The following is a 4,345-nucleotide window of genomic DNA, read 5'->3' as shown; positions in this document are numbered from 1 at the left end:
AAAGACGCTGTTCATTACAGCTAATACATTTTTCACAACCGATGAAGAAGTCAGTAAAAGAGTTGGTTTTAAGCAGCCAATCAAAAACGTCGTCTTTTAGCAGTACGATATGACCCGGAAGTACAGCTAATTCTCATGCTTATCAGGGAAATCAATGACAACAGTGCGGGAAAAGGTGGTAAGTATATCAGCAATAAAAATAAATTTACTGTGATATGTAATGATTTAAGTATTCTACCATAAATTTAACATAGTTAAGTTTCATGTGGATCACATAAAATTATTTCAAACTTCCTAGCTTTCTTGCAATATACCCTTTATTTAGGTCAAAATTTAGGTCTAAAAAATTGTAAAATCAAAATGGTATGACCCTGCACAATTGACAATCCAGGGTTCAGGTCATATGAATTGTGAAAGCTTTCAGCTTACAGCTACAGTACAGGAAGTGACACGAAATGTTTCACATGGAATGTAACTGCATTTAAAGGTGTGTGTGTGTGACCTAACCTCATCCCCATGCCTTTACCTCATCAAAATGCAAGACTTTCTCAAAACCGATTTAAACGAACTTGAACCGTCCATGGTATTAATAATAGAAGAAGAATTCACGAACCCAGTTCCCTTTGTACTATGATCGTTATGAGTCGATACTGAGCAATCAGGTATGAATGGTGTACGTGTAGGTAACCCAGGCAAACCTTAGTTAACACATTTGCTAGTCGGCCAAATTCGCCGACAATGTCAATGCATTTTTACATAGAAATTTAAAACAAGTGCCCGAAGAAAGAAACCTACATAAATATGTTTTCTATACTTCACTTGACCCAAATATGTGATTTTTCTGCCTCCGCAGGAGGTAGTTTGCTTTGAAATTTACACCTAAAATGCCGCACATTGCGCGGCATGTAGGCCGATTGTACAAATTTATATTCTGACAAGTACTCTAATTTCCGCCCAATATCGAGAGCCCAATATATATCCCCCACCTCTTTGCTTAATAACTACTACTAGTATTTGTTGTCTTGTCCTGTCTTGTCTTGTTCTTTATTGTGGACTTTAACAATGACCAAGATCTGGAATGATATAATGGTATAATGATATATAACTAACTGTAACATACTATACAATAACGTACAATCCTCTATGCCCCCAAGTCCTTGAGTGTATTATTTTAGGTACCTGGATAATGAGCACATGTATATCAAGGACTGAGAAACAACTTAGCTAAGTATTTACAGTCTTGAGGCGCATGGAACGCTGGACAGAAGGAGCTGCGGAAGGCAGGCTTGGTGGTGTGTATGTTTCCTTTAGACCCGGAGAGTTGTGGGGTAGCAACCGTGACAATGCGCGCTGTGGAAGCTGAGTGTCGCGGGTGGAAGAGGGTGGCGGATCCAGAGACAATGCTGGTCCAGGGGTGTTTGGTGCTGGTTGGGTTGTGGGTGTGTCTGGAGTAGGTGGGGCAGTGTTGTCCTTAGGTGGCATACCTGTAGTCACCTTGTTGGTCGCTGGGTGCAGATGCTAGGGAGGGTCTGCGAGGTACGACTGGTGGTGTAGGAGGGCAGATGAGATGATGGGGCTGGCAAGACACTGCAGGTGTATACCGCCGCAAGAACTTCCTGTTACGTAAGGTTACTCGGCCAGAGCCATCTACGCTGAACCACATATTGGTCAAACTGACGCACCTCAATGACAATGCCTGTTTTGTCCCATTTGGTTGGGTGAGGGCCGGTTTGATTCTGGACTCGTGCGTGGTCACCAATAACAAGGGGAGGAAGGTGTCTTGTGTGCTCGGAAAGCCGTTCTGCAATTTTCATGTGTCTGTTACGCAGGGCCTCTTCTCGGGCTGCCAGTGTCTCTCTCCATGTTGGGTGTGGTTCATAGCGACCGGGGTGTATGGGAATGAAATCACGTATGGGTCGACCAAACAGACACTGTGCTGGGGAGAGTTTAGTCCCTTTGTCTGGTGTATTTCTGTATTGTAACATTGCCCGTTGAAAGGAGTCAGTGTCTAGGTCTCCATTGGGGTTTGTGTTGTCAGTAAGAAGGCGTTTAACCGTTTTAACTGCAACTTCAGCTCTGCAGTTGCTGTGAGGGTAGGCAACAGATGATACACGGTGCCGGCCTCCCCAATTTTTGAGAAAGGTCTTGGTGGCGGTGGATGAGAACTCCGGACCACCATCAGAGGACAGCTCATCACTTATTCCATATGTGACAAATGTACGCCTGAGGCTGGAGATTAGGCCGTTTGATCCATCAGCTGCCCGTTCCACAATTGGCCAATTACTGTAGCGATCCACAATGACCAAGTAATTGTTGCCAGCAAGGTGGAAATAGTCAGCACATATCGACTGAAATGGGTACACTGGTGCAACAGGTGGGGTAGGTGGTGGATTGGGCTGTGATGGGGCCATACGATTACACTGTGAGCATCGTGTGCGCATGTGGTGGATATCGGACGTAATGCCTGGCCAAAAAACTGAAGCTTCGACACGCGAGGTCATGGATGAGATGCCCTGATGAGCTGAGTGGAGGGACTTCAGAACCTCAGGCGGAGTGATGGGGGATAATAATGCGGTGGTTGTGCATGGCAACGCCATCCAAAAGTAGAGACCATCTCTCAGGCTGAAGTAATCTTGGAGATCGGGAGGCAACTCATGGCGTGATCCTGGCAGACCATCCTCAATTATTGACAGCAGCTTGGACAATGTCTGATCACTTGTTGTCGCCAGGCGCACATCGTCCCATGTGATAGACTTAAGGGCACTAAGGGAGGTGGACATAGCCGCCACTGCATCAGGCTCATGTGAACATGTGATAGATGTGGGCGTGCATATGTACGTGCGCATTCAAGCAGAGTGAGGGGGAGGTATGTTGTATCGTGATGCAGTGTAGCAACATCATCTGGGAGGTACATGCCCTTGGACTTGCTGACGGGGTGGCGGGAGACTCCGTCTGCTGCTCTGTGGCTAACACCTGGAACATGGACTATACGGAATCGATAGCGGAGTGATTTTTCCTTCAGGTTGCGAAGTCGTGGATTAGGGACATCCTCCAAGCATCTATCACCAAGGACCTTGAGGAGGGGCTTGTGGTCAACTGCAATGATCAGGTTATCGCAACCAAGGACCGAAATGGCGTGCCTTATCTAATGCGTCTACAACAGCCAAAGCTTCCCCTTCTACAGGGTGGTAGCGGGACTCAGCAGGGGTTGTGAAACGGCTACCAACCAGGGTGACTTTCCACCCTGTCTTGCAGCAGAATGGGTCTGGTTTTGTGCATTGACAATGTTTTTGGAGCAACCAAAAGCCAATCCCAGTTTTGCTCCAATCTGTGGCAAGACACGTGGGGCGAGATTTGTCAAAGATCTCGACACCTTTGGAGATTTCCTCTATGATGATCCGCTTTGATTCTTCAAACAGGTCATTGAGTTCCTCCGTCCATGTAAATGGGGTACCTGGGCTAAGTAGCGAAAGCGGAATGGTAGCATCTTTTCCGCTGAGGCAAAGGCATAAGCTACTTGGTTGACCAGGCTATGCCAGGAGCGGATGTCAGTAATGTTGGCGGGGTAGGGAACTTCTCAATGGCATCAAAGAGGCTGGGGCAAGGTCTCACTGATGAGGGGGATATTTCAAACCCTGCAAATTCAACAGTGTCTTTGGCAAAGACAAATTTGTCTGGATTAAGGGTGATACCGTTGCTATGACCACATAGATCTAGCCAGCGGACTGCCTGGGAGAAAGACTCTTTAATGTTGTAAGACCACAGCAGTGTGTCATCCACACATTTTGTTTTGTTGGGTATGTCAGTGATGATCTCGTCAGAACGACGAGTATAACCATCACCAGAGGCAAGGTATCCTTGTGGTGCAACACGGTATCTGTACCGGCCCCATGGGGTTATAAATGTAGTGAGGTGTCTATCCTCTTCATGCAGTGGTACGGTGTGATACCCATTCCACGCATCAAACACTGTCTTTTTTGTGCTGTGAGGGACAGATCTTGCCTGAATGAAAGGAGACTGTGTGTGGTGGGTCTCGCGAGTTGCGTGCTTGTTAAGGGGCTGAAAGTCAACAGTGCGACGTGGTTTACCATTCTTTTTGGGGCAGATTACCATCCTGTGGCACCATGTCACTGGCTCACCGACAGGAACTGGTTCAATGACACCGAGGCGAACGTCTTGGTCAAGGCCAGCCTTGACATCCTCCCTCCAGTGTAGGGGTACAGGGATAGGGGTGTGATACTGCGACTGGCTTGGCAGTGTTGTCAATCATGAGGCGGAGGGGCGGGCCCTGCATCATTGGTAATGGCTGGTGTTCACATGTATTAAAAGTAGATGATGCATAATA

At 47.0% G+C, this 4,345-nt stretch overlaps 1 protein-coding gene across 1 annotated transcript in view; it reads left to right on the top strand.

Moving 5' to 3' along the window:
• Positions 1-78: 78 nt before the first annotated feature.
• The window catches only part of LOC140153742 (E3 ubiquitin-protein ligase BRE1B-like), a 42,429-nt gene continuing 38,162 nt past the window's right edge, over positions 79-4,345 (top strand). Inside the window, exon 1 of the mRNA XM_072176577.1 lies at positions 79-178. The gene's annotated coding sequence lies outside the window, so the exon portion shown is untranslated. The remainder of the gene's footprint in view (positions 179-4,345) is intronic.

Source organism: Amphiura filiformis, chromosome 1 (genome assembly GCF_039555335.1).
Source record: "Amphiura filiformis chromosome 1, Afil_fr2py, whole genome shotgun sequence".
Lineage (NCBI taxonomy): Eukaryota > Metazoa > Echinodermata > Ophiuroidea > Amphilepidida > Amphiuridae > Amphiura > Amphiura filiformis.
The sequence above is the reverse complement of the archived record's forward strand: the minus strand, read 5'-3'. Positions and strand labels throughout refer to the sequence as shown.